The following is a 19,594-nucleotide window of genomic DNA, read 5'->3' as shown; positions in this document are numbered from 1 at the left end:
GAACAATAACTTTCAATGTAATTACTCATGTATTTGTGATTATACAGATCGATTTTCTGCTTTTCTCACATTTCATGTTCCTTCTTTTCCTCTTTTACATTAGCTAAGGTTAATCAGAATTTTTTCATTAATCTACACACACCTCACCATTATTGGTTTGTTAATACATTCTTTTACTATATGTTAGTCTATTCTAAAAAATACACTGTAGAGCCTGGACTTAATACAACCTGATATGATTAAATATGTTTAAAATTTCTTGGACAATGCTAGGACCTTAGAATATTTTAAGTCTCTATATTACCATTTGTTATTGTTATTGTTATCATTTTAGTCCTACATATGTTTTATTCCACTAGAAGATATTATAATTACTGTTATATTCATAATTATATAATTATTGTACAGTGGGTATTTATTTATATTTACCCACATTTTTACTCTTCATGTTGAGTTTCTGTTTTCTTTAGGAATCATTTTCATTTTGCCAGCAGAAATCACTTTTGTATTTATTTTAGGGAGGATGTACAGGCAACAATTTCACTTGCTTTTTGTTTGTCTGCCAATGTTTTTATTTCAACTTCACTTTTGGAGGGTATTTTTGGTAAGTATAAAATCCTGGAGTGACAATTTTCTTTCAGCAGCTTGAAAATGTCTATCTGTTATCTGTCTTTCATTATTTTCATCAAGAAGTCAGCTATCATTTTTACTTCAGGACCTGTGTGGCTAAGGTATATTTTTTCCCTTTGGCTATTTTCAAGAGTTGTTTTTTTTTTCTTTGTCTTTAGTTTTCAGCTATTTTACTATGTATGATGTGACTTGGTGTGATATTCTCTGCCTTGATGTTTTTTACTTTGGAAATTCTTTGCCTTTATTTTTGTAATTTTTTTCGTCCTATTTTTTTTCTCTTCTCTATCTTCTAGGTCACTAATTAGGTATACTTTTTATCAGTCTCCTGTTACAGCTACAAACTTTTTAGTATCTCGTTCATTTTATTGATCAAATTTTAGCCCAAATACTTTCTGATATTTCTTCCAGATCGTTTATCTTCTTTTCAGCTTCCAATATTCTATTTAACCTACCTATTATATTTTTAATATCAGTTATTAAATTTTTTTTAGTCTTGAAATTTCTATTTGATTCTTGTTTTTATATAAATTCTAGTTCTCTGGAATCTATAAATTCTTTTTTTTTTTTTAACACCTACAGCACCTGGTATTCCTAGGTGGTCTCCCATCCAAGTACTAACCAGGCCCGACCCTGCTTAGCTTCCAAGATTAGACGAGATCGGGCACATTCAGGGTGGCATGGCCATAGATGCTGTAAAATTTTTATGTTATTTATTTTTTAGCCTATTAATTAGAGCTCTTTTTATCCAACCTGATAATTCCAATAAATGCATCACCTACTGATATGGTTTTGTTTTCTGTCCTGTTTTTTGTCATGTCTGGTTTTTTTTATTATTATTAATGCCAAATATTATGTTTGCTAAACTACAGATCTTGTTGACCAATAGAGTGTTGGCTGATTACCTTCTTCTAATTCTGGGACTCACTTGCAGATTTAGTAATGCTCAATCTACCTCCTGTTTGTCTGCTTGTCTAGTATGTGGACTCCTGGGTTCCTAACTGAGATCCTGGAGCTTTTAATCAGGATCTCTCTAATTTTTATCTCCAAAGGAATGTGAGACCAATGAAAGCTTTGCTCAGTCCTTCATTAGCTTTCTGCCTAGCTTCTTATCTTCCTGTTTTGTATAATTCAGTAGTTCAGTAAATGATTTCTTATTCTTTAGTTCAGTTATCTTTTAGAAATGCATGCTGTATTGTTTGTACTAAATTTTATAAAATAATTGCATACATCATAAAGCATATACTTTTAGAATGTTGTAACTTTTATTATCTCAGCATTTAAAAAAAAACAACTTCTTTATATTATAGTCTGCTTTCCCTGGAACCCAAGTAAAGTTAGTTTGTTGTTTTGTTTTGTTTTGCCTTGCTTTGTTTTTCTTCTTTTTTATTTTCTTAACCAGGCCTCGAAGTTTGTATCATTAAAGCAGTTATTCATGTTTGGAATAGTCATAAGATTATAAAATTTAGCGTTGGAAGGAACCTAAGACATCATCTTCTGTTGGCTAACCTCCCACACAGTGCAGAAATGTTTCCTGCAGCATCCTTGGCATATGCTCATCCGGTCTCAATTTGGATATCTTTAGCAAAGGAGCTCATCATTTCCTGAAACAATCCATTCTGTTGGACAACTCTATTTTAAAAATCCTTATGTTGAGCTAAAATATGCCTCTTTGTAACTTATACTCATTTACTCATTGTTTCAAGTTTTCCTTCTGGAATAAGTCAAAACAAGAGAACATTTCAGATAACTGTACTTAAAGCAGATCTAAATGCCATTTCTATCTTTTTAATTTTAACTTTTTTTTTTTTTTTTTGCTTTCCTGTCCTGAAGCATTGAACACAAAGTGCTAAGCATTGAACACAAAGTGCTAAGCAATGAACACAGAGTGCTAAGCATTGAACACAAAGTGCTAAACCTAGATAATAATCACAAGGAAAGCCATCCATTTGGTAATGATTAAAAGACTATCTTTACATTACATAAATCCCTCTGACATCTTGAAGACAAAAAAAAAATATTTTGTAGTTATCCTGAATTATATGTTTGTATAGAAAAAAAGAGTAAGAAAACTGCTTTCTATTTTTTAAAAAAAATGACACTACACAACCACTTGCAGGAATGTCCTCTAAGGAGGCAAGTTTCACGCAACTAGTTTTTACTAGGAGTCATATTAGATGATCATCTTACTAAAGCACATCCTATTCATTCTATTCTAATTTAAGCATTGCCACAGTCAGACTACCTGTGCTAGCTCTAGGATACGTTGGGGAAAATACTTTTTCACTTTAGTAGCAAATACGCTTTTCTTAAAGACTTTACATCATCATGTCCTTTGCTCTATTTTTCTAATCTACATATGATTTTCTTTCCTGAGTATATGTCCCCAAAAGGTAGCTGCCAAATCATGATTTTTGACCCATTGATTAGATATTTCTGATTCTACTTAGTAGAATGAAATAAATCTCACATGAGCCAGCAGCTCAGCTCTCATACCGAACACCAGTTTATAAGACTGCCAGAAGGCTGACTGCAATCAAACTTCAGTTTTGAGAGTTAATAGTTTCCTCACGCTCCTCCCTCTGTCAAGTATATTTAGCTGAGCTTGTGCATATGACTTCAGTTCATAAAAAGTTTACAAGTGCAGCTGGAATGCTTAGCATTTGATTGTTACATAAATAAGTATTTGAGAACATATGTAAACTTGACAGTGTTAGTACCAGATGTTCCAGTAACACAATAATGTACTTTGAATGTCCATTCTCACTTTCTGCTTGTTTATTTTGGCAGTATCTTTTTATCTGCTAAGTTTCAGATAAACACATATTAACTCTACCCATAGTGTTAATCCTCTTATTGTTACATTCTAGTTACATTTATTACATTTAGTGTATAGAAATATGAATAACATAGACATTAATATATAAAGTCATTTTTTACACATCTCCATAAACTACAAATGTTTCGACTCCTAAAAGTTTATTGTCTATACAGAATGAAGAAACCTCTGGACCTGTGTATGCACTCTCATCTCTATAGGAATTGCCTTTCCCATTATGCATTATCTAAGTATTTTCTTCTCTTTCTGACCACCAGGCACTTAAGAGATTTATGTCTACTGCACAAATACTTCTGCCTGCATTAGGTCTTCCCCAGCCCCTCACCATAGCTGACTGTTTCCTGATATGGTAGAAACCATATGGTTTTATTTTACAGTTATTTCAAACTTAACAGAAACATTGCAAGGATAAGGACAGTACATAGAACACTGATATATTTTTTATCCAGATTTACCTGTTATCAACATTTTGCCCCATTTACTTTATCAGATGAGTGTGCTTACTTCTCTCTTTCCCTCTCTCTTTGCATATATGTGTGTGAGTGTGTGTGCGTGTGTATATATAACATATATGTATTATATATTAATGTATGTGTATACACATGTACACACATTTTTTTTTCTGTACCTGTTTAGAGTGGGTTGCATGGCCTTTTACTCTTATCTACTTCAGTGTGTATTTTTTCTAAGAATAAGAACATCCTCTTACATACAAGTAAATGTTTAAGTTTTCAAATCTTGCTTTTGTGTTTCAGTTTTATTAGTTGACCCAGTAATATCCTTGATAGGATATCCAGGTCTTATTTTTGGAGTCCCTTTGGACACGTTGGATATGTTCCCTGCAGGGGGTTGAGGTAATTATAGGGTTCTGGGAAACAGTGACGCGGAAATTTATTGAAGGAAGTAATGAAGAAAAGTACAAATATGGTCAAGAATGAAAGCAAAAAGTTGAAGCCAGAAACTCAGTTCTAAGCCTCCAAAAGGGCAATCAATCATGAGATTGGCTGGGAAACATGGTACAATCTATGTTAAGACAAGAAATTGTTTAGAATTAATGCCCTGAGGTTGATGGAGGTCTGTCTTTATGTGAAAACATCTCTATAGCAAGGAACAAGCTTGACAGCCTAAAAGAGCCAGACTCTGCCTTGCTTGGGCTGTGACTGATAGAAGACCATGACCCAGTTAGGGGCATGGCTTCTGTGAGATGAGAGTTCCCATCAGTGATCCTCTGGAGCAGAACTTGAAACAGCCTTCGGACATAAGGGAGTCCAGGAGTTGCTATACTAGTTGCCTCTGATGAAGACCAAAGGGGTAAAGAAGCGTAGTAAGCATAGGAAAGAGTAGCAGGAAAAAGGGTGTAAAAGGTAAGTGGGTAGATGATGTCTGATTTTTAGTGGACCTAAGAATAATGCTTCAACTTTGCAGAACAGATACATGGCACATTTCTGGAGGAAAGAGTCAACCGAGTTTACTGCTTGAGTCTTTCCCCGTAGTAGGAAATGTGTTTTATTTATATGTAATATTGTAAAAAATTATTTTAGAAATATACTGTGTTATAAACTTCAAGCAAGCCTCCAAAGATATAAGAAAAATGTACATGAAGCTAAGTAAGAGGAGATCAAATTAGCATTCTTATAGAATGAGCTATAGATTTACAGGAGACTTACTAAAGGGAAAAATACCAGAGCACTAGACTAGTACATCAATCATTTGAAATTGTCTGACAGTCTTGAAGAGGATATCCTGGCTGCAGAAAGCACATAACTGTCTTAAGACTGGGGGCCCTGGTCAGAACATAGTAAGAACAAAAGATGAGCAGTTTTGAGAGGAACCAGCTGGCTTAAGGTGATCCAAAGTGCACAGATGTTAAAGGCTTACTGTTCCAACAATACAATTATCTAACACAAGAATAACAGAATAACCGTTAAAAAAAAATTACAAAGCTTGATTTACCGTGTTGACCCTTAAGGTCTGACTATATATGTGCTTCTTTTTCATCATGCTAATTTTCTATTTCTATTTTAAAGTTATTTTGTATCTTCTGATTGATGACTCTAAGAAAGAATTTTTTATAAAAAATTGAAAAATTAAATGCAATTGATCTTTCTTAGAAATAAGTAACGAATTCCGTTATGTGAGATCTTCAGTAGGTTTTTAGAAATGGTTTAAGCACAAAATCCAAGAATCTATAATTTCCTCTGTGTTTGCATTAAAATTCCTCAAACTGTAATACCAGTGGTTTTGTGGTAAGTAGAGAAAAGGTAGATTTTAAGCTAATTATGAACCTTCCAATGTTGTAACTGAATGTAAAAAAGGAGTAATCTAAAACTTAAAACCTAAGTGGTGTGTATAAGGAATGTTACTGATAATTACCTGGAGGCATTACATACCCAAGAAAAGAGTCACTGTGTACCCTTTAAAGATATTTAAAATGAAGCACCTACTATACATAGTAAAATCAACAGCATACTATCTGCTTCAGATAAACCCAAATTTATCTATTCAACAAGTATTTTTAAGTACTTAATAAAAAACTTTATGCATATCTCTGCAGTGCTACTGAGTACATAGGTTGGCCATACAAGATTTCCCTGTTTGTTCTTATATGAAGATGTGAAAACAATATTAAAAGTGCTCCTCTGTGACTAGTTGTCTCTATTTTCAATTCCAGGATGTAGTAACTGTATAAATGAGCAGAATTTCACATTTGATTAACAAACTCTGTTAGTACATTTGTTCATTTGTTATTTGTTTTCAGAAAATGTGAGTATCTAATTTAGTGGCAGTTTGCTTCCTTTTTTAAAAAAAACCATCAAAATTGCTTCATGGAGATGCTTTTTTTTCTTTCTTCTCCTTTTTTAAAAAAAACCATCAAAATTGCTTCATGGAGATGCTTTTTTTTCTTTCTTCATGGAGATGCTTTTTTTTCTTTCTTCTTCACTTCAAAAATAAAAAACAAAAATAGGCAGTCTTATTGGAACTTTAGAAGTAATGCTGGGTATAAACAGGCTTAGAATATACTTAACTGTAGCAACCCTTCCCGACACACATAGAGATAAATTGATAACTGGATTTGGCATTTCAAATATTTTTTACCCAAGGCAAGGGCTTTAAGGTGTTTTCTTGGTATTAGAGAGTTTAGAGATGAAAAGGGTGCCATTTATTATTTTCTCTTTCTGTCAGCCTAGGACTTCTCTTTGCAATCATGTTTATAATACCGGGACTTTCTGTTCTTAAATGTTTTACCTGTTGAAGAATGTTCCATCAGAGGATCTGCAAAAATCCTAAATTGTGTGTACCCAAGGTTTTGACTGAATAATAGTCTGATAAAATCAGGTAAGGTAATTTATTGGAAGAGGACCTTGGACTTGGAATCAAAAGTAATGAATTCTAGTCAGAAACCTGCAGCATAATTTGTATATAATCTTGAGCAAATCGTTTAGTATCTTTCTATTCTGTTTCCTTACATGAAATGTGAGCGATTTTGGCTAGCCTGTAAAATTCCTCCAGTGCAAAATACATCAAATAAATAAGTCATTTAATTATATTAACCACATCAACCCATCAGTTCTTCCAAAACATTCAAACTATAATATGACTGAGAACAATCTAAAAACATTTTTATGTTTTGAGAATGTCTATATCCACTTTCTTAATATTGATATTAATTTGCCATGTAATGGCAATTTAAAAGATCTTCCTCTCAAATATGTAATAGTTTACCATTTTGCTGCAGTATTATCTTGCAGAGTATAACCACAGCTTACCTATTGCCAGGGCCATAGACTATAAATGTGGCGGGATGGGGTGGGGTAGTTACCTTTCATAGTCTTACTACTTCATGGGATTCAAGGAAGAAAAAGCCTACTTTCTCATGGGACTCCTTTTTAAAGAAGATAATTATTTCATCCTTCCAAAAAAAAAGCAGAATATCCAAATGAAACATAAGAACTCATCAAACCCTTTTTTATTTAACTTATGAGCTCATTGATTTGAATAGTTTTCACTAAAGCTGATAGAATATTTTACCATATCAACAGATTATTTCTGATTGAAAGGTCATAACCTCACAATATAGTTATAATGAAAAAAGCAAAAGATTTCAATCAGGTAACCTTGCTTCAAGAATCTGTTCTATCACCTATTATATAGATATGATTAGGGTAAACCTTTAATATTCCTGAACTTCATTTTCCTTATTTTTAACAAGATGGTAGCAGGAATACTCATCTTTGGAACTGTTATTTGGATTAAATGAAATAATGAATGTGAATCATAAAGACTAGAAGCATTATTAACATTTACAAAAATATTTTTAAATATTTTATATTTCATAAATCTTATTTTTCCATCTGACTACATACAGATAGCATCATAACTTAGAGAAAGTCTTATTAAAGATGAGAAGTAGGAAGGGGATTGGAACCAGCATTTCTTGAGCACCCTGCCACAGCATCAGAAAAAGCCAAACAATAGCTTATTTTCTAACTCCTACATAATGTACTTTTGACTCCTATAAGAGAGAGCCTCCCCGTGTTATCACCACCATAAGAGAAAGGAACTCTATATCACTGGGTCCTGTAAATTGTGGAACAAAGAAGAGTTGCTCGAATGTGGAGAAACTCTAGGTTTTGCTCCAACGCCTCATTCCTGTAGCATTTCTCCAAATTTTATTTTCTTAATATATAAACCATTTGTAAGTAGCTCACAAGTCTGGTGGATGTGACTCCACACCAAGCTGTGAACTGACTTGTATATCAGAAGACTGCTATTCAAGTTTGAATCCAGGTAGATTTTTAGCTGAAATGCCATGAAAGAACAAAAATGAAAAAAGAAAAACCTTCTTCATTATGAATATGAGATAATTACTTTTCAAAAATCATTGCAGCCCCAATCCAAGAATGGACCACAAGGTCTAATTGTGGGTATGCTATTTACAGATTAATTAGGACATTTAACTTCATTTTTTAGACCACAGAATTAATCCCATAAAAATTAGTGATCTCGAAGGAGTCAGTTGTCAACTCTGACAGGATCTCTTTGCCATAATCTATTAAAATGCTGCTTTTATCTTGTCTTGCCTGTGTCATATTTTATGGATTTTTTCATAAACACTGCCTATACTTCATAAATGTCTCAATTTTCTAGTCTATTAACATTACTTCAAAAGCAATTGATAAAAGAGTAGGGCATGCATGAAATAATACACCAATAATGTGAAGTGCTGGAGGCAAGAACAGTGGGTAGGATCCTCACAGCTTGTGAGCTGAAACAATGAAAAGATGTTTTATCTACTACAATAAAGAAACAAATGATCATTTCTGATAGTAGAAAAAAGATTGCAAGTAATTGGGCAGATGAAAAATGGGTTACACAGAAAATACGGCATATTTTTTAAATTAAACTGAAATGAGAAAATAAACATCCCCAGGTATATATTTACATTATTGGGAACTATTTCCCTTTGGTTACTAAAAATTTGCTATTCAGCTTGATTTAACTCAGACATGATAGTCTCATTCTATATGCAAACAATATTTCATCTATCTATTTATTATCTATCTATATATGTACTTAACAAACCTCTTAATATATGTTTTTTTGTAATAATTACAATAGACGTTGGAATTTATCATTTTAATCTTTATAATTTTATTATTTTGGTTTTTGAAATGAGTTTAATTTTTATTTTAATGTTTAGGTGATATCAGTCTGTAGCATTCTTTTTACATTTTCAAAGCACTGCTACATCATCTAGGTTGATATAATGAAATGAGAATCATCCTCTGGATTTGTAACACAAATTTTATTCACAGATATGTAAAATAACTGACTTTTAAAACTTAGTTATTATGTATTTAAGTCAACCAAGTGAAAAACAAAAAAGAAAAACAAACATTAAGTAAATGCAGAATTTTTACTTTTCCTTTTATTTTATTTGTCGCCTAATTTAGCTAAAGCAAACCAGGTACTGTTCTGGATACCATGCCTTATAAAATGAGAGACCATAGGTCTCCAAATGCCTAGACAGTTCCAGGGTTTACCTGTAATTATCAGTAATTTTTTTCACTCTCAAAAATGTATTGGCTTCGATTATAAAGTATATGGTTATCTATTAAACTATGTAGTCAAATGAATAGTGGAAGGGAGGTTTTAGTAATACATTTAATTTTAAATTTCTTTAAACCTATGTGATGCTATCTGAAAGAATGTGTGATTTCATTTTAAATTCAGAAAAGTCCTTATACTTTTTTTTTTTTTTTACTTGGAAACAAGACCATTTTGTTGTTGCTCAGGTCAAGAATTAATCTTGAATAACTCCATTGTGATCATTCAATTCTAACACTTGGAAGGTGGATAATTTTTCTCATACCCTGATGGATGGTGAAAGATTAGGCTGTTGAAGTATAACTAGTAGTACTCTATGAAGCAGGTAATGTCATTGAATCATGTAGAGGACCCAGCATAATGATATTATATGTGCACATGACAGGGGATCATGATCAAGGAGATTCTTTAGTCCTCAAAAGTTGCAAAAAATATTTGAGAGCCCTGGTCCTCAGTATTAACCTAAGGAAACAGTCACCAGAATTATATTGAGATGAGTAATATCTAGACTTGCCATGTGGGGTAAAAGACAATAAGCAACTGTTTACTAACCTGACCCAAATTCTACCCATCTCACAAACTCATTTCTCCTTCAATCTTCCGCATCACAAGAAACATAAATATTCACCCAGTTGCTCAACTTCTAAACCTAGGGATTTGCCATGTTACTTCTTTCATCCACTATATGCATCAACAAATTCTGCCACTTCTCCTAAGAAACTGCCTGCTATTTTCATCCCCACCCTTACAATCCTAGCCCAAGCCCCCTTCCTTCTTTTCTGCAGTTTTACAACAGCCATGTATCTAATCTCCCTGCTTCTCTGGCCTCTTCCCCAACAATTCATTCTCTACATAGTACTCGAAGTAGCCTTTCAAGAATATAAACCTGCAAAAATAGACAAGGAAGACTTCCTCAAACTGAAAAGCTACAGCAACTTTTCTTGGCAAGAATGTGGAAAAATTGGAAGCCTTGTACGTTTAGTGGAAATCAAAATGGTACAGCCACTGTTGAAAACAATACAGAGGTTTCTCAAAAAGTTAGAAATAGAACCACCATATGATCTAGCAATCCCACTTCTGGGTATTTAGCCAAAAGAATAGAAATCAGGATCTTGAAGAGAATACCCCCATATTCATTGCAGCACTATTTACAATAGTCAAGATGTAGAATCAACCTAAATGTCCATCAACAGGTGAATAGATAATGAAAATGTGATATATACATATGATGGAATATTATTCAACCTTAAAAAGGAAGGGAATTCTGAAATATGCAACAACATGGATGAACCTTAAGGATATCATATTAAGTGAAATAAATCGCTCACAGAAGGACAAATATCACATGATTCCACTTATATGAGATGTGTAAAATAATCAAACTCATGGAAACAAAGTAGAATGTTGGTTGCCAGGACTGAGGAAAGGGAGAAATGGTGTTGCTATTCAACATATATTCAGTTTTAGTTATGCAAAAGGAATAAATTTGAGAGCTCTACTATACAACATTATGCCTATATATAACAGTACTGTATTGTACACTTCAAAATCTGTTGAAAGGTTAGGTCTCATGTTAAGTGGTCTTACTACAACACAATATAAATAATTTTTTAAAAAAGAGTTTAAAGCCACTCACATGATTTAGTAGTTTATATTAAATTTAGGATAAAATCTAAGCTCTTCATTGTAGCCTACGAGCACTACTTGACAGAACCTCTGTCTCCCCCGTCGCCTACCACTCGCTCCCTTTCTACCTTCTCCAACCATATTATTTTTATTTATGGTCATCCGGAATGCCAGGCTCATTCTCCCTTGATGTTGCCCCTGCATGTCTGTCTCCTCTTCATCATCAGATTATCTTTTATGAGGCCTCCCCTGAATAACCTCTTAAATGTTATTTAGTTCATTCCTCACCCCAGCTCCTGGATTACCCCTCTAATTCTAAACCAGTGACGATGACCTGTAGCTAGCTTTGTCAGTAACCTTGGTAAATATCATCACAGTAGCTAACATTTATTGAGCACTTACTGTGTATGTACCAGGACTATTCTCAGAGTTCTACATAAATTCTACATCTCACAAGAACTCTGTGAGATAGATGCTATTATTATTTTCTCTTCATAGATGATAAAAACCAAACCACAGAAAGGGTATATAACATAGTAAGAAGTGGCAGAACCAAAATTTGAACGTAGATTTTCTAGCTCTTTACCGCTGCTCTGTTTTCTGTGTAGTAACATGAACCATGCCATGTAGTCGGGAGACTCCTTTGGGGATTTGAAGGCCAACATGGGTACAGATAAGATAAAACCAGGTAAACACTTGAGGACAAAGACTAGAAACAGCATTGGGGAATAACCACTATTTAGTATGGACAGAGCAAAAGCGGGGACTGGCACCAGCCAAGCACAAAGGTGAGTCAGCTGTTGAGTCATCAAGTACAGGTAGGAGGATAAAAGCAGAAACAGGTATGCAGGCTGCTGGGCATACTGAGCTCTCATTTGTTAGTGTCCCTTCATCTCACTGGACCTTTCTTCCCTGTCTCCTTTGCAGACTTATCCTCTTCGCCTTCTGTGAATTTAGCTCTAGGCCCTCTTTTCATGCTATCCTTCCTTCCTAGGTAATCTTATCCATACGTATGACCTCAGTCGCCAGCTGGGTATACACAAATGACTCACAAATTTATATCTTCAGTCTAGATCATTCCTCAGAGCACTTGACTTTTATATCTAGTTGCCATTTTGTCATCGCGTCATAAGTGTGTTGAGAGAAATCACACTTAGCATGCCCAAATCACATTTCATGATTTGTCCCTTAAACCTTAGCCTCTTCTAATATCAGTAAGTCAATGACATAAACACGAAAATTTGGTGACATCAAATCTCTCTTTCCCTTGCCCTCATTTTTCATATCCAAATGTGATAAGACATCAAGTGATCTTTCTAAATATCTCTGGAATCCATTCACTTCTCACTATTTCTGTCCTCATACTATAAGCTCCCATTATCACTCACCCATACTGCCTAGCAGCTTCCTCACTGATTTTGGTATCAATGTTGGCTCTCCAGCCAGAGTAATATTTTCTTAAAAATCCATATTCGATCATATTGATTCCTTTATTCCTTCTTCATCACTACTCTTTCCACCTTACCATACTTTCAGCTTCCATTCATTCATTCACCTACATTCTAGAAGCTGAACACATAACCCTGGCCTTTTAGAATTTATATTTTAGTGGAAAGTAGACACTAAATAAACAACAACAACAAAAATAGAATAATTTAAGATTCATCTAAGTGCTATGAGGAAAATAAATTAGGACATAGAAATAGAAAATAATTAGAAGAGTTATCAACTTCTAAATCAGAGAGTCAGACAAGTCTTTCCCCCAAAAATTAACCCGTGAAGATCGAGGGAAAGAGGCAGGAAGGAGTTGGGGTGGGAAGAGCGTAGTAAGAAAGAAAATAGTTAGAGATAAAGTTGGAGAGGTAGGAGAGGGTGATAGGAGATAAAGAAAAGAGGATGATTTGACACATATTCTGGAGGTAGAAATAACAGAATTTGCTAATGATGGATAAAAGTAGAAATTAAATATGATGTTTAGCTATTTGGCTCAACCATCAAATGAATGGTAGTTCCATATGTTGAAATGGGGAAGAGTAGAGAAGGAGCAGCTTTGGTGGGGTTGGGTTGGGGGAAATTCAAGTTTTTATTTTGCCTGGCATAGGTTACATTTACAGTGTGTGGTAGGCATCCAGTGGCTGTTTAGCAGGTAGATGATTATGTAAAACTAGAATTCAAGTGAGAGGCCAGGACTGCAGATATAAAATTGAAAGTCATAGCACGTGGACAGGAATTAAAGTCTAAGAACTGAATAAAGTAACTGGTAGAGAAGAGAAAGATCAAGTCCTATAGGATCAAGTTTCGGTTTTGTGAAACTCTATCTGTTAGAGATAAAAAAGAAAACCAAGAAAGTGTAGTATCTCAGAAGTGGAGAAAATACTGAAAGAATGAGCAAGTGGGAAAAATATAAAAGGGGAAAAAACAGAAGAATTAAGTAGTGGGTCAAACTCTGCTCTGAATAGAATAAGATAAGGACAGAGAACTGACCTCTGAATTTGGCAAAATGGATGTTGTTGAGAACTTGAGACAAGACAATTCAACAGACTAGTGAAGATAAAAACCCGATAGATATTGATTAAAGTGCACATGCGAGAAGAGACAGTGGGTACAGATTACACTTTCAAAGAGTTTTGCTATATAGGGGGACAGAGATAGAGAAGCTGCAAGTTGGGATCAAGAGATTATTGTTTTTAAGATGGAAGTTGCTACAGCATATTTTTACGTTAATGGATATAATCCAAATGAGAGGATAAAAAACTGAACACATAGGACACATAGGACATCGAAATAGAATCCAAGTCTTTGTATGGGCGTAAGAAGCCAAGTCATCGGCTTAGAGAAGATGAGGTATAAAATGGCTGTCAGGAGAATAAGAAAATTAAAATACTAGGGTAATGTAGTAGGTTTGGGAAGCATTAAAGACTTGCTTAAAATTTGTGATCATAAATTTAAGATATCTGTCTGCAAAATTATGTGTTTTTCTCCAGCAACTCTCAGCAGCTTGGATGGTGGCACAAAGTGGTTGGAGAGTTGGGTGTGGCTTTGGGGATTTTGACAAGAAAATAAAATAGTAACAAGGGGCAAAGAAGTTAAAAAGTATGATTAAAGTTATAGGGCCTGGAACCTGAGCCAGGTCAGGAAGGATGTGAGCATATAGAGGCTCCAGGATATCAAGCAGAGGTCGGGGGAGGTGGGAGGAGAGTAAAGAGTGGTGAAGTCAATGAACTGAAGTCGAAACGAGGTTTAAAAAATTTAAAGGAAAAAGATTAGAACACTAGGCTCTAAAATTAGAAGGCGGTAGTTAGCAAATGAGATGGTGAAAATCCAGATTTTGGAAGTAGTGTGGTTATTGGTGACGACAAGGTTAGTCAGTGTTTCTCACACTTTTTAGACTGGACACAACTTACTACGCCCATCTGGTATGTAACCAAAAGAATTTTTCATAAAACCATGTTTACCTTACTTAATGTAATAAAAAATGTTATTTTAAAATCTACTAAAAAGAAAAAACCTGGTTATATCTCATTAAATCAAATTTAAACTCATTGAGTTTTAGGATTCCTAAAGAACCAAAACTTGCATTTTGAAAATACATCTTTAATGACTATGAGAATAGGTAACCGAGGTGGGATAAGGGGAAAGGTTGTTGGAAATATAGAATTCAGACACCTGAGAGTTCACGAGGTCAGGTGGTTTATCTATCTAGATGTGGAGGCCACCAAGGATGGCAGGAGTGATAGCATGGTGGAAGACAGTGAAATAGATGCTAATTTAGTCCATGAATAAGTGTAGTGCCAAGGTGTTAGGTGCTCGACGATGTCAAATAGAAGTGTTGGTACATTCTGGTAGGGATGTTGTGCTTCTAAGAGGCAGTAGGTTTTAAGAGACTAGAGAAGACACACCAGCTCCAGGTCCTAGAATGTGGGGTGAGAAGAAAAAAAAGAGCCTCCATTTTGAGGGTTTCTTGGGAAGGCGTGGCCTTAGAATGCAGCCTGGTTTCACTGTGAACAAAAAGGTAAAGAGAACATTGAGCAAAGGGATTGTGGATGTGGAGAATTTTGTGGCTGTGGGATTGTTTTACGTTTGGGCCTTCTATAGGCCCAGTGAAAGACTTTGGAAGGTCACAGATCAGTGGGAGATGGGGTCAAATGTAAATGGCTTGGGAGGCTTAGACTAAGATTAACATGCATCTGATTGATCTTTATGGTAACACAGAGAAAAGATGGGTGGTCAGTCTACAGGAACTTTCTTCACAGGGTTGGTTTCCTAGCTACTTTCTAAAGGTGAGATGGTAGTGTTTCAGATGAAGAAGAGTGACCTCACTGGGAACATGGGAATTCAAAGGACTTGCCTTCAATCCTGCGGTAGCTGATGTAGCAATAGGAGGAGATTGGGGCTATGAGAAGAGGGAGTTTCGCTGAACTCACCATGCTCCTTCTCACAACAGGACCTTGGCACATACCTCACTCTATGCCTGGAAACCAGTTAACTGTTCTCTCAGATCTCTGCATGAGCCTCACATTCTCAGGGAAATCTAACTAGGCTCTTACAGCACTTTGTGCTTCCCCTTTAAATCTGTTTATCTAGATGTCACAGTTGCAGTTTTATACCTATCTGTGGGATTGTTTTATCAAATTTGACTCTTTTACTAGACTAAGTTCCATACAAAAGGGATAACTATACCTGCTTTTTTTGTTCACTCGTGTATCTCAAGCACAGTGTATGGCATATTGTAGATGCTCAGCAATGATAACTTAAATGAATTAATGAAATTAGAGCTAACAACTTTGATGACTGCAGAAAGGAGTTAGGGGGTACCACAGTACAAAGGGAACTAAAAAGAACCAACAGGAGATAAAGTCGAATTTGCAAGGAGGACAGCTTTCTATGATTAGTGGGGCTCCTTTTGAAAGTCTACCACTCACTTTTTATGGACATGCTTAGCAGTTCTTCAGGGGGCAATACTGTGAACCTGGCATCTGAAAGCAAAAAACTATTTAAAGACTATAGTAATTGCTACAATAATCACTAGAGGGGTGTGAGATGGAAATTTTAGGAGACAACAAAATCTTAGAGGCAACTTCAAAGACATCTCCAGCAAGACTTTAGTTCTAAGGAAATAATAACAACTGTTACAGTTCTGTGTCTGACGGAGCAGGATGGATGCAGGAGAGAAGAGATACTTTTGGGTGGGATGGGGACGATGAGAGGAGAAGAGGATAGAAAGTAGCATTGCAACAATTTGAAGCAGGGAAGCAATTTGCCACATTTAAAGTAGATTCAGGAACTGGGGCACTTTGAGAACTGTGGATATGCTAAAAACAGTTATTTGGGAAAAGCAGAGTTGGTCAAATTTGAAGCAAACAGCCAGCTGGGATATGGTGTTCTCTCCCAACTCAGGATTTAGAGTTTAGAGGTTGAAATGCCCGAGATTTTATGGGAACTGTACTCTTCCCTCATGCGACCAAAAGTCACCCGAGAAAAATATCCCAAGACAATAACATAGAGTTAGGTCATCTTGGACAAAAGTCATAACAAAGTTGAAGAATCACCGCTAGGGAAGATTTTATTCTGTTTCCATTTTAATTTTGCACCAGTCAGGAGCACCATTACATTCCTTTCACACCCACCCGCTCTGTTGCATCTACAGCGCATATTCCTCATTTGTCTTGTTGAGACCTGTATGTGAGGAGTGATTTTTTTTTTTTTTTTCTTTACTGGATCATCATTCAATGGCAGAGTAGGACACCTCTGAGCAATCACCAAGTTTCATCTTTCTGGCACAAAGGAATTCAATGACTCACTTCTTGCGACTGCATTAACTCCTTCAGGCCAAGAGGCCCCCTGGCCAGAGTTTTGGAGGAAATAATTTACTAAATGGTACCCTTGTGGCCAAAAGGCTTAACACACATAAAAGAGAGAAACCAGGATTCCATTTCTCCTCTTTGGAGTGTTGGGAACAATTAGGATTAATTAAATGTTTTGGTGTGAAAGTGATGATGTGAATTTCAATGGCTGTAGGAAAGAGAGATAAGCCTATTTTTTAAGAGAAATAGTTCTGGTTTAGGTCCATTATAGCTTTACAATGTTGTTATGACATAGGAGAAGGAAATAACTAAATTATTCATAATATAATTTTATTTGTATTCTATTCTCTATTTTTCCTGTAATATGTCCCTATTTGTTATTAAAACTAGCATGTTTTGTAAAGAGATTTATGTTAATTACACAGAAATATGCCTTAGTCAGAATAGCAAATTCTATAGTGAATTTCAGAGTTTTTTTAATGTGTTATCTCTGTAGTGTAGAATATTTCTTGCTAATGGTTCATGCCATCTATATATCTGGTGATCTTTGAACCCCGTGTTCATTATTATGGTTATAGCTGTACCCAAATGGCAACATATTATTAAAATATGAGACACTGATTGAAGGAACCAGCTATAATAATGCTTGTAAAGGAAAATAAACCTTCTAGGAATTTTTAGAAGACAAAATAATATCTTTAAAATGTTACACTCAAAGTAAACACATTATGACAGATGACAAATGCCGGGTTTTCAAATGAAGAGGGAGAAAGACTGGAAACAGCATTAAAGGCGATCTCGAAAAAGTGGCTCGCTTCAAAGACTGTACTTTTTGTTTAACAGGAAGTTCTCCAGACTTTCTTTTGAATAGATTTAAATTTTTTTTATCATTCAAATGAATAAATATAAAATCATTTTTATTTCAGCACACTCTGAAGTCCTACCAACTGGTAGTATCATTGCTAACTATGTGCTATTAACTTTTAGCCCAGTAGGTCTATATCTGTGTCATGAGGGTAGGAACCTTAAAAAATTAATGAAAACTCGTCCCATCACCAGCTGAACCAGTTCCATTATCATATTAGCCCTAACAGTTCAAGGGGAAAAACAGTTATCAAATACTCTCATATCAAGATGCAGAAATATCTTGTCTCACAACAGAGACCCAGACCTGGAGGGCCGATCTTAATTAAGCTAGATGTCTTGCAGACTGAACAAGAGTTGACTATTGGTCTACTGAATTTCTCTCTAAAAGGGGATATGCTCACTATAGGTTAGGACAAGGCAGACAATTTACATTTGTAGTATAATTTTAATGTAATAATACCTTAATGACACTGTCAGGTGTTTGGAAAGTATGTTTACTTTGGATACAACTATAAAGGATACATTTTTTAGCACCATAACTTTTTTTCTAAATACATTTTTTATCAAGTTATTTGTGAAAACGCGTTTGGGGATTGCATGAACATTTAGATGTTCATACTGATAATTTTTTTAATACTAGTATTCCTTTTAGGTCTCAGTTCTGAAAAGTCTCCTGAGAAAAGGGGGAAAAGTGCTTATATGAGGAGCAAGAAAATGGATTATAAATCAAGTATTAGGAGAAAAGAGTGGCAATGGCTAATGTCAGAAAAAAAAAAGAAATAAGCAAAGGGACTTGAACAAAATACAAAAAAAAAAAAGAGAGAGCGAGCGGAGGTTTATAAGATAGGAAATAAAGAAATAAAAATAGTTTTAGAAGAGAAGGAAAAAGAAGATCTAGAAAAATAAATGTGTATTTTGTAAGAAGTTAGCACCCTGACACATGGATTCCCATTACTTTCTGCACAAACACCTTTCTTCCTATCGTCTGGTCGTTCACAAGCAGACAAGGCTGAATGATCTCCCTTAAGCCCCAAGGTATCAGCATCACCTTTTGTAGCTGAGAAGCTAGAAATAAATTTTGGAAAATGGGGAGGGGGTGCAAACATTAAGACATTACAAGAAAATTTAGGCCGTTTACCCTCCATTAAGTCAGTTTCCCCTTCAAAAGACTATCTTATCCAAATAAGCAAAAAATATGAATAGGAGCAAAATATTGAGGAATTGCAGGGTTTATACTTTTAAAACAATTTAAGAGTGTGATACTATGGAATTTTTATCATATCATAAAAATCTGTTAGTCGAACTGTGTTAAAATACCTAATAATTGTTTACCTGGATTGCTGTCCACTATTTAACATATTTTTCCTACTTATTGTTGATTGTCAGGCTATAGCATTGTAGCTTTATATTTTAAATTACTATCAGATTATAAAGACGAAGAAAAGGCAAGGAGGTGATTTTCTGTAATGCCCTGCTTTCAACTTCTTTGAGGGTCAAGTTAATTTCCTGCTAATGGTTTTGGAGCCTAGGTCAGCAACTTCTCTCTCTAATTGCCTGTGAGTAACTTACATAGTGGATGGACATTGTTTCTTTTAGACAAATGTGACTTGTTTGGGAAACTTTTAATGTTAGCTGTGTAAGAATGGGATGAGTTTGTTTATTTTGCCTTCTAAAGTCCATTGTAATTAATTACCTGGGATTATATGTGCCGCCAAAAAAAGAA

The 19,594-nt window shown here is 34.9% G+C and overlaps 1 protein-coding gene and 1 non-coding gene across 2 annotated transcripts in view; one reads left to right on the top strand and one right to left on the bottom strand.

Annotated features, from left to right (window-relative positions):
* DPH6 (diphthamine biosynthesis 6) overlaps positions 1-19,594 on the top strand; it is a 238,271-nt gene that overhangs the window by 167,603 nt on the left and 51,074 nt on the right. The window lies entirely within an intron of this gene.
* On the bottom strand, positions 1,201-1,319 carry LOC118601339. The gene has a single exon (XR_004950284.1). It is a non-coding gene; the product is annotated as a 5S ribosomal RNA (ribosomal RNA).

Source organism: Rousettus aegyptiacus, unplaced genomic scaffold (assembly GCF_014176215.1).
Source record: "Rousettus aegyptiacus isolate mRouAeg1 unplaced genomic scaffold, mRouAeg1.p scaffold_m13_p_3, whole genome shotgun sequence".
In the NCBI taxonomy this organism is placed as follows: domain Eukaryota; kingdom Metazoa; phylum Chordata; class Mammalia; order Chiroptera; family Pteropodidae; genus Rousettus; species Rousettus aegyptiacus.
Note: the sequence above shows the minus strand (reverse complement) of the source record. Positions and strands in the feature narration are given on the sequence as shown.